An 11,850-nucleotide genomic window follows, 5' to 3' on the forward strand; every position below is an offset into this window, starting at 1 on the left:
ACCTCCAAGGAGCCTTTCAGTGCATGTGTAGTCGGGGAAGTCTCCTTAACTTTAGAATGAGGAATATGTGGTCTTTCATCTCTTAACTGTACAGGGCCCAGCCTCCTCCATCATTCTGTTTTTATAGAGTTTCTGCTATTATGAAATTTCTGTCCACAGGGGAGAAACTGTTGAGCCTGGGCCCACGTATCTCCTACCTCTAGGGCAAATAAACAAAAATGAGTTTAGAGCACGGAAAGGTTTATTGGAGGTGTCAGCTTAAGAAAAAGCACAATATGAGAGTCGTGAGTCAAGTTTTATTTGGGGCAAAACAAGGACTGCAGCCTGGGAGATGGCATCTCAGTTACTGTGGTAGCCACGCATTCCGGGAAACAAACTCACTCAGAAGGACAATGCAGATAGTGATGCAGTTTATTACACTGGCGGGCCCAAGGCAGAGTCTCCTCTTAGCCAAGGACCCTGACCAGCATTTGTGAAAACCTTTTATACCCCATGTGCGCGTGTCTGAACCCACCACTCCAAATTCCTTGAGACTTACATAAACCAAGGAAAATACAATCCCAGTAACCCCATCATTCACGTGCTGTGTGCTCATGGGCTCAAACAGTCAGTTAGCCAATAATCAATAAACCCGAGGTTACACTCCGATAGATACAGAAAAATTTATGGCCTGTCTGGAGGAAGGGGGTGATTAGTGTATGTTTCCCTGAGGCGATGAGTAACCTAGATATGATCTTCAAGGTTCCCCTGTCTGGAGGGGGTCTTATCCTTCTGTTGTTGTTTTCATAGGCACTAAACAGAGAGTTCAGAGTCCATTGGAAAGGTGGCCGAGCATGATCAGCATGAACAGGCCTAAGATGGAGTCCAGGCCCTATGAATTCCTTCTTCAATATCTCTGAGAAACTACTCCCAAGATGTAGGAGGGAAAAATAGTATATATGTAATTTTGGTAAAGGGGAAATCAATCAAGCACATGTTTCCCAGAAGGTTTCTACTTGTCTTGTGAAGCTTTTGCTAGTCATCAGGAAGAGTTGTCAGCATGGACTTTAATACTTTTCCAGAGAGAAGACACAAGAATTAGGCTCAAAAAAATGGACTCCTGGGGCTTCTCTGGTGGCTCAGTGGTAGAGTCCACCTGCCAGTGCAGGAGACATGGGTTTGATCCCTCGTCTGGGAAGACCCTGCATACCACGGAGCAACTAAGTGTGTGCACCGTAACCACTGAGCCTGTGCTCTGGAGTCTGGGACCTGCAGCTACTGAAGCCCAAGAGCCCTGGAGTCCGTGCTCTGCAACAAGAGAGGCCGCTACCAAGAGACGCTATCACACCACAGCTAGAGTGTAGCCCACTCGCTGCAACTAGAGAAAAACCTGCGTATCAACCAGCACAACAACAAGAACAACAACAAAATTGGCTCCTGAAAATATCTAACTATCTGAAGCCCTGTCTTATTAGTTCTCATCCCGCCTCCCCCCGAGCATAGAGTGCCTCACTTTGTTACCGAATCCAAGCTCTCTCTGCTCGCCACATGTCAGACCAATTAGCTTAGAGATGAGATGTTGAGGCAAGAAATACGACTTTCTTCACAAAGCCAGCTGACTGGGAAGATGACAGACTAATGTCTAGAAATAACCATCTTATCATGGTCTGGATGTCATTTTCTTTTATAGAACGAGAGAGAGATGGGATGAGGAAGTAAAATAAAAAGGGCCATCAGTCTTGCAAATCATCTCTGGGAATGGCCAGTATTGGGGAAGGGATGTGTTAATACCTTCTTTCTTGCAGCCATTAACAGGTGGGCAGAGTCAGGTTATACTTCTGTGTGCTGAGCAAAGGCACTTTAGTTTAACAGTCCAGCAGAGGGGTGGGGTCCTTTTAGGAAGGCTGTTATGTATGATTATAATAACAAAAACAAAATAAAACAAAAAAATAAAGGTTAAAGTCAAAGAAAGAGATTCAGCATGGAGTCAAGGCTCTTACCTGCAACAATTTCTGCTGTCTACCCTGAACTCCTTTCAGCGAGTGTTGAAAATCAACAGGTGTAGCAGCACATGATTTAATCCTTGTAGAGGTAGATGGCAAGCACCCAGTCAACTGCCAATTTGTAGTTGACAGAGGGCTGAGCAAGAACAAGGGGCTTGTGTTCAAAAACTCCACACTCCCTGAAGGGTTTCAGCAAAGCATTTTTAAAGGCAAGGGGAGGAAGAGGTGTCCAAGGGTGTGTGATCAGCTCCTGCACAATTCTCTGATTGGTTGATGGTGATCAATCCTTGGGCACTAGAAGCAAGCTACTGCTCATGATCATCAAGTATTAATAGTTAATTTCATCCATTTGGTGGCAGTTTTGTCAGTTGAAGAATTGATGCTTTTGAACTGTGGTGTTGGAGAAGACTCTTGAGAGTCCCTTGGACTGCAAGGAGATCCAACCAGTCCATTCTGAAGGAGATCAGCCCTGGGATTTCTTTGGAAGGAATGATGCTAAAGCTGAAACTCCAGTACTTTGGCCACCTCATGCGAAGAGTTGACTCATTGGAAAAGACTCTGATGCTGGGAGGGATTGGGGGCAGGAGGAGAAGGGGACGACAGAGGATGAGATGGCTGGATGGCACCACTGACTGGATGGACGTGAGTCTGAGTGAACTCCGGGAGTTGGTGATAGACAGGGAGGCCTGGCGTGCTGCGATTCATGGGGTCACAGAGAGTCAGACACGGCTGAGTGACTGATCTGAACTGAACTTGTCAGTTGAAAAACTTGGGAAAGATGCATTAGATACCACTATCTAGGTACTTCAGAGAGGAGAGAAAAACAGAATTATGGGGGAACTGAGAAGGTCCCATATGGTCCGGCTTGGTTACATAATCAGGAGCTTACTTAGGACTTTTGAAACTGTACAACTCACATTAAGACTTCAACCCACTGTCTTTTAATTGAGATCACACACCTGGTCTCAGGATTCAGTGAGCTCAGGTCCTTTATGTCTTGTTGCAGAAAAAAGTCTAATGAGAGATAAAGTGATAGGTAAAGAGTGGATTTATTTAGAGAGATACATATTCCATAGATAGGATGAGGTATATCTCAAAAAGTAAGAACAACTTTGGTAGAAACACACTTCACTGACATACTGTGGGCTATCTCAGAAGGTAAGTTCAGATCAGTCGCTCAGCCGTGTCTGACTCTTTGTGACCCCATGAATCGCAGCACGCCAGGCCTCTCTGTCTATCACCAACTCCTGGAGTTCGCTCAGACTCACGTCCATCCAGTCAGTGATGCCATCCAGCCATCTCATCCTTTGTTGTCCCCTTCTCCTCCTGCCCCCAATCCCTCCCAGCATCAGAGTCTTTTCCAATGAGTCAACTCTTCGCATGAGGTGGCCAAAGTACTGGAGTTTCAGCTTTAGCATCATTCCTTCCAAAGAAATCCCAGGGCTGATCTCCTTTAGAATGGACTGGTTGGATCTCCTTGCAGTCCAAGGGACTCTCAAGAGTCCTCTCCAACACCACAGTTCAAAAGTATCAATTCTTCGGTGCTCAGCCTTCTTCACAGTCCAACTCTCATATCCATACATGACCACAGGAAAAACCATAGCCTTGACTAGATGGTAAGAAGCCCCCAGATATGGAGAGGTTAGTTTTTATAGGTCGGGTGATTTCATAGATGAATGAATGGCAGGATTATTTCAACTATTTTAGAGAATGGTGGAGATTTCCAGGAATTAGGCCATTGCTCACTGTTTGATTTCTGATGGTTGGCCTTGAAACTGTCATGGTACTGGCGGGTGTATCATTTAGTTTGCTGATGTGTTAAGATGAGCATACTCTGAGGCTAAAGGTCTAGTGGAAGTTGATGCATCTTCCACCTTGACCTATTTTGTTCTAATCAGTTTATGTCTTGTCCTTGGGCTATGTCATTCTTTTAAAGACTCTACCCTGACCCCTTCCCTCGTGTTTCAGAAAGGTAATTTGGATAGAGGATTGATAGACTGAGTATTGGTAAAGGAGGAGACAGGCAAGTAGTAGCTAAATTGTACAACTCATATTGGGACTTGAGCACACAGTCTTTTGCTGAGATCATACACCTCATCTCAGGACTTAATGAAGCTCAGAACTTAGAAGTGGTAGAGGAAGAACCAGTATACATACAATTTTTTTTTTTTTGGTCTAGGGAATACATGCAGTCAACCATGCATACATCTTTCATCTGTTGGTGTTTTTATTTCTATAAAGAGCATAAACATATTATTACGTGTATTCCTTGAGGCGGAACCTGCCCCTGCCCCAAGGCTAAACTGTTGACTCTTGGCTGTTTCTCCCTTGTCTCTACATCCTCTCCTTCCCAGATTAACAACTGTTTGAGTCTGTCATTTGGAACTCAGGGAAGCTCATGGAGGCTGGAGTCTGTTCCTTACAAAGAATAGGGGACACGGAAAGGCTCCCAAGGCCAGGAGCCCCACAGGGTCTTGCTTAGTTTCACAAAGGGCTGTTAGGCCAAAGCACAGAGAGCCTCACTCTGTTCTTCACCCTGTTGGTGGGCAGCTGTAGAGGATTATGACAATGTAGAACTGGGTGGTGAACAATGCTTTTTTTGTCCTTCCTCATTTACACTTTTGTAACTCTAGATCTCCACCCCTTTTTTTTAGCTCAGGATATTATATAAGCTTCAGTTACCTGGCTGCCTTTGATTCTTTATATTTTCATGTGCTCCTGGAGGTATGTAATTTTGTTTGTTTTTCCTCTGTTAATCTGTTTCATATAGTTTAATTATTAGACCAGTCAAAGAACATAGAACTGAGACCAGAAGGGGGCAGGGCACAACCCTTAAAAGAATGACATAGCCTGAGAACACACACAACTTCAACTGTTTAGAACCAACTAGGTATAAGATGGCAGATGAGTCATCTTCTACTAGATCTTGAGCCTCAGTATACGCTTATTGTAGCACATCAGCATGCTAAATGACACATCCACAGCTGCCATGAAGGTCAAAGAGTGGGCGGTGGCTCAATTCCTGAAAATCCCCACCCCTACCCAAAAGAGCTGGAACGCTCTTCCCACTCATTAGCCTGTGAAATTACCCACCCTTATAAAAACTGGCAATCCCATATTCAGGACTATTGAAACCATACAACTCATACTAGGACTTGAACTCAGGTTAGGATTAGGTTCGGAGAAGGCAATGGCACCCCACTCCAGTACTCTTGCCTGGAAAATCTCATGGACAGAGGAGCCTGGTAGGCTGTAGTCCATGGGGTTGTGAAGAGTCGGATACGACTAAGCGACTTCACTTTCACTTTTCACTTTCATGCACTGGAGAAGGAAATGGCAACCCACTCCAGTGTTCTTGCCTGGAGAATCCGAGGGACAGGGGAGCCTGGTGGGCTGCCGTCTACGGGGTCGCACCGAATCGGATACGACTGAAGTGACTTAGCAGCCGTAGCAGCAGCAGGAGTAGGATAGGTTAGCATAGCCTGGTGCCTTTTCTGCCTCTCTTGCCTTCTGAGATGGCCCACACTCTGTCAACGAAGTGTTTCCTCCCTAAGTAAACCTTTGTCACTTTACTATTTCTCGCTCTTGAATTCTTTGTTTCATGAAACCAAGAACACACACTTGGTGGCTGTTGCAGGAACTGGGATGTGACCATCCTCCTGTGCCCCCCTCTCCTGCAATAGACGGGAGGCTGGGAAATTTTTTCTGCCCTTACATTGCTTATTTGAATTGTGATTTTTTTTTTTTTTTTTTTTTTTTAAGCACCATCCTTCTAGGGGCTTTAACTTTACCGGTTTTGAAACTTTTATTTCTGCAAATTGTAACAAATATTGCTAAAACTACAATTATAGGCAGAACTGTGTTTGCCTGCCCCTACCTGCCCATCCAATTCATAAACTGAAGTTCTAACCCAGTTTAGAACTTGACATCAAACATAAACATGGTTTATGTTTATATTTGCACATAAGGCCTTTAAGGAAGTGATTACAAAGTTGAGCAGGACCCGATTGGAACCTCCCCTGGTACAAATTTTTTCTGTGTCCCCAGTTTCTTGTATGTAGGAAAGAAGCTTCAGCCTCCTAGACCTTTCCTGATTTATCAAAGGGTAAATTCAAACAGTTGTTAATCAAAATAGTGAGGCAATGGGAAATGAAAGGAGGAACTGATCTTTGGTAGCCTCAACCTGAAGCAGCTTGAAGTGGGCCTTTGGTTTCCTGGCCAGAGACTGAGGTGGGTTACAGCAATGAAAACACGAAATCCTACCCACTAGACCAGTGGTCAGTGACAAAGCCCTGGCTCTTTGGTTTTGCAGAAAAGAATTCCCATAAAGGCAGAAAGTAGTGAAGCAAGTAAAGTATTTACTAGGTGGAAAAAGTTCATATGTGTGGATAGACACAAAGGTGAGCTCAGAGAGAAAGTCCCCGAGTCTTGCCCTTGTGGTAGTTTAAATCACTTTTGTGGAGCACCACTCTGGTTTTTTTTAGGCCTATCATTTTGATTTGCCTGGGTCAGAGTCCATATTTGGTATATCTCAGGATTCTCCCATATGTGTGCATGCGTCTCTTAGCCAAGATGGATTCTACTGCCAGAGGCCTATGGGTAGCCTGGCATCAGTTGGCATCACTTCCCTTTTGACCTCCAAGGACATGCATGGTCATGGAGATCTCCTGACTTCGAGAATGAGAAATATGTGGTCTGGGCAAGGCCTAGCCTCTTCTCTGAAATGCCCTGCTATTCTCATCTTGGAGTTTCAGTCCACAGAGAATGAATCTCCTATCATCTTACCCAGGGATGGACCTATCTATCTCCTGCCTCAGAATGGTCAAGAAACTATAGTGCAGTGATAAAACAGGGACCTGGTTTCTACTCAGGTGATATATACAACAATATCTTCGAGTTCTTCTGCAGGAACTAAAGTCCCCACCCAGATGGAAGATGATAACTTCAGACTGAGTACATGATTCCTGGAACACTGCCTTGCTACCTCCCTACCAACCAATCAGGAGAAAGTCTGCACACAGTGGAAGATAGCAAAGACTCTGACCCCCCTTTCCAAATGATTAACTGAGATAAGCTTCCCCTCTCTTCCTTTAAAAACTTTCCTGGTTGAACAGAATCTATGAGTTGGTTCTTGGATAGGAGTCCACCTTCTCCCTAGGTTGCTAACCTCCTGAATAAAGCAAACTTTCCTTTCTAACCAGCACTTGTCTCTCAAATATTGGCTTTCAAGTGGTGAGCCGTTGAACCTGAGTTCAGTAACAATTATGATTAAATGAAGTCACTAGTTCTGTTCAGTTCAGTTCATTTCAATTGCTCAGTAGTGTCTGACTCTTTGTGACCCCATGGACTGCAGCACACCAAGCTTCCCTGTCCATCACCAATTCCCTGAGCTTACTCAAACTCATGTCCATCAAGTTGGTGATGCCATCTAACCATCTCATCCTGTCATCCCCTTCTCCTCCTGCCTTCAATCTTTCCCAGCATCAAGGTCTTTTCCAATGATTCAGCTCTTTGCATCAGGTGGCCAAAATATTGGAGCTTCAGCTTCAGCATCAGTCCTTCCAACAAATATTCAGGACTGATTTCCTTTAGGATTGACTGGTTGAATCTCCTTGCAGTCCAAGGGACTCTCAAGTCTTCTCCAGCACCACAGTTCAAAAGCATCAGTTCTTTGGCACTCAGCTTTCTTGATAGGCCAACTCTCACATCCATACGTGACTACTGGAAAAACCATAGCTTTGACTAGACGGACCTTTTTTGGCAAAGTAATATCTCTGCTTTTTCATATGCTGTCTAGGTTGATCATAGATTTTTTCCAAGGAGCAAGTGTCTTTTAATCTCATGGTTGCAGTCCCATCTGCAGTGATTTTGGAGCCCCAGAAAATAAAGTCTGCCACTGTTTCCATTGTTTCCCCATCTATTTGCCATGAAGTGATGGGACAGGATGCCATGGTCTTTGTTTTTTGAATGTTGAGTTTTAAGCCAGCTTTTTCACTCTCCTCTTTCATTTTCATCAAAAGGCTCTTTCTGCCATAAGGGTGGTGTCATCTTCATATCTGAGGTTATTGATATTTCTTTCAGCAATCTTCTTTTTTTTTTTTTGGCTATCATCATCATCATCATTTTCACCCTCAAGTTCATCCAGGATAACTCCTATTCATCCTTCAAAACCCCATTTGATTTCACCATCTGTCTTGCCTAGAATGAACTCTCAATGATTTTTGTGACCATTTGACAAGTTCCTAGACTGAGGCCCAGAGCACCCAGGTCACTCCTGAGGTTTTTCAGCATCCAGCTCCTTCTTTCTCTGTCTGCCCAGTTCCAGGGCATGGGTCTCAGGCCTGGCCAGTCCGGCTTAGAAGCATGTAGGCACAGGCGGTATCAATTCAAATCCATCACCAGCCGGCCCTGGGCATCAGTGGTCGATGCCCACATGTAGGACTGCTTGGCCTTACACTCAGACACTCAGTGCCTCTGGCCCACATTCCAGCAGCCTCCTCCACCCCCACCAGGGCCATCTTCCTCAGTACTGGCAGCCTTGCAGTGGGTTTCAAAGAAGTACTGGCACAGGGGACTGCCGCCAGCCGCAGGCACCTCCTCCAGCATCTCCACCTCACAACCACGCAGGTCCACAGCAGTCCGGGGGTCTGTCACCAGCCGCGGATGGCATCACACAGGCCAGCTCTCCACAGCGACCAACTGGTGCTGTCTTGCTCACCCCTCGCAGATTGCGGTCAGCTGGGCTCTGGGTGGGCTCCCCAAAGACCTTGGACTCCGGCACAAAGAGCAGAGGGGGCCCCATGAGGGTACCCCTGGACAGGGATACGCGGGGGGGACAAGAAGTCGCACTCAGGTGCTGGAAATGGGGTCAAGGGTGAGGGTGGGGGGTGGGGCCCACTGGGACCCTGGGGAGGAGGAAAAATAGGAGGATGGGAAGGAGACCTGAGGGGTGGGGGAGCATCTCGCTGAGCACCTGTCAGCACCTCCTTACCTCTGAGCTCCAGGGCTTGGGACCCCCGGTTCCAGGGGGCCCCTGTTGGGGACACGGGTGGCCCCCTCCTTCCTGACATCTCAGGAGAGGGAGGGGGCAACCGTGTAGGGAGACCTCCTCAGCTCCCCCCCCGGCTGTCTCTGGCTTGTCGGCTCCTCCTCCTGCTTGCTGGCGGCACGGTCGGGGGCTCTTTGGGCAATCTTGATTCCCGCTTGTCCTTCATCCAGCCTGGCATTTCGCATGATGTACTCTGCATATAAGCTAAATAAGCAGGGTGACAATATACAGCTTTGATGTACTCCTTTCCCATTTTGGAACCAGTCCATTGATCCATGTCAGGTTCTAACTGTTGCTTCTTAATCTGCATACAGATTTCTCAGGAGGCAGGTCAGGTGGTCTGGTATTCCCATCTCTTGAAGAATTTTCCACAGTTTGTTGTGATCCACAGAGTCAAAGGCTTTGGTGTAGTCAATAAAGCAGAAGTGGATGTTTTTCTGGAACTCTCTTGCTTTTTTGATCATCCAATGGATGTTGGCAATTTGATCTCTGCTTTCTCTGGCTTTTCTTAATCCAGCTTGAACATCTGGAAGTTTGAGGTTCATGTACTGTTGAAGCCTGGCTTGCAGAATTTTGAGCATTACTTTGGTAGCATGTGAAATGAATGCAGTTGTGCGGTAGTTTGAACACACTTTGGCATTGCCTTTTGTATTGGAATGAAAACGGACCCTTTCCAGTCCTGTGGCTACTGATGAGTTTTCCATATTTGCTGGCATATTGAATGCAGCACTTTCACAGTATCATCTTTTAGGATTTGCAATAGCTCTGCTAGAATTCCATCACATCCACTAGCTTTGTTCATAGTGATGCTTCCCAAGGTCCACTTGACTTCTCACTCCAGGATATCTGGCTCTAGGTAAGTGATAAAACCATCATGTTATCTGGGTCATTAAGATTTTTTTGTACAGTTCTTCTGTGTATTCTTGCCACCTCTTCTTAATATCTTCTGTTTCTGTTAGGTCCATACCGTTTCTGTCCTTTATTGTGCCCATCTTTGCATGAAATGTTCCCTTGGTATCTCTAATTTTCTTGAAGACATCTCTAGTCTCTCCCATTCTATTGTTTTACTCTATTTCTTTGCACTGATCATTAAGATGGCTTTCTTATCTCTCCTTGCTGTTCTTTGTAACTCTATATTCAAATGGGTATATCTTTCTTTTTCTACTTTGCCTTTAGCTTGTTCAGCTCATACAGAGATAATCTGATGGTGCCCACCTGTGAATGGATGCAAAAAAGAAGAGATTAACACACCCCTTCCAAAGGCTGGCCCTTCCCAGAGATGTTTTGCAAGACTGAAGACCCTTTCTACTTTACTGCTTCATTGCCTCTCCCTCTCTATTCTGCCTTTCAATTTTTCAATATTTATTTATTTGGCTGCACCAGGTCTTGGTTGTGGCATGCATACAAACTCTTAGTTGCAGCATGTGGGATCCAGTTCCCTGACCAGGGACCAAACCTAGGCCCCTGGCATTGGGAGCAGAGAGTTTTAGCCACTAGACCACCAGGGAAGTCCCTATTCTGCCTTTTGACATTAGTTCCTCATTGCTTCTCTCCCTCTGGCTCTATAAAAGAACCTGGCATCCAGACCCTGAGAAGATGGTTACTATGCTATGCTAATTCACTTCAGTCGTGTCCGAATCTGTGCGACCCCACAGATGGCAGCCCACCAGGCTCCCCTGTCCCTGGGATTCTCCAGGCAAGAACACTGGAGTGGGTTGCCATTTCCTTCTCCAATGCATGAAAGTGAAAAGTGAAAGTGAAGTCGCTCAGTTGTGTCCGACCCTCAGCGACCCCATTGACTGCAGCCCTCCAGGTTCCTCCATCCATGGGATTTTCCAGGCAAGAGTACTGCAGTGGGGTGCCATTGCCTTCTCCGAGAAGATGATGACTTTGAGACCATTAGTCTGCCATCTTCTTGCAGTCAGCCAGCTTTCTGAATAAAGTTGTATTCCTTGCCTCAACACCTCATCTCTTGTATTCACTGGCCTGTCATGGGTCTAGCAGAGTGTGGTTATACTTGGTAACACATTCAGTTGGCTTCACACAGCTGAGGGCTATGTGGTAGGTATACTTTAAGAATCATTCTCAGGTTAGGTGTCCCCAGAATGCCAGTTTTTCTTTTGATCAAAAAAGAAAGAAAACAGGAAATTATGAGAAGCATTTAAATTGAGGACTTGTTTTGCATCTATCAAGTCATAGTAAAAACAAAATAAACAAAGAGACCTCAAAATACATTCTTTCACCAAGACTGGGAACTTTTGGAAAACTAAAAAGTTAATGGACTGTTGATGGTGGTAGAAATGGTTACAGAGTTTTCTGGATGCATTACAGCAGCATACTTCAGTGGCTATAAAATTGTTCACACCCTGAAGTTCAATAATCCCTTTCATGGGAATCTGCCCTAAGGAAGCAATTAAACAGAAGCAAAAGCCTGTATAAATATATATACATATATGTGAAAGATATCCATTGTAAGCATGATTTATAAGAGTAAAAACCTGGAAAGAAACCAAATTCTCAACAATAAACAAATTGTTGAGTTAAAACACAAAGGCCAATGAAATAGTATGCAGCTATTAAAAATGATAATTACAAAGCACATGTATCAACATGAAAATGTTTATGATTTTTGCACATACACATACTGAAAATACAAGCATCCATCATAATTACATCTATGTGGAAAAATGTCATATAGGCCACGTTGGTAGATAATTTAGATGAATCAAAATAATTTTCTTAAGTAGCAAGGTTGTAAAGTGTTTTTCCTTTTAGAAATTTTATTTGAATGATATAGTAGATTATAGTTTTTTCTATTAA

The 11,850-nt window shown here is 44.8% G+C and overlaps 1 pseudogene; it reads right to left on the minus strand.

The window, feature by feature from the left end:
• Positions 1 to 8,245: 8,245 nt before the first annotated feature.
• On the minus strand, positions 8,246 to 8,943 carry LOC102409444 (annotated as a pseudogene).
• Positions 8,944 to 11,850: the final 2,907 nt, after the last annotated feature.

This window comes from Bubalus bubalis, chromosome 6 (assembly GCF_019923935.1).
Source record: "Bubalus bubalis isolate 160015118507 breed Murrah chromosome 6, NDDB_SH_1, whole genome shotgun sequence".
Lineage (NCBI taxonomy): Eukaryota > Metazoa > Chordata > Mammalia > Artiodactyla > Bovidae > Bubalus > Bubalus bubalis.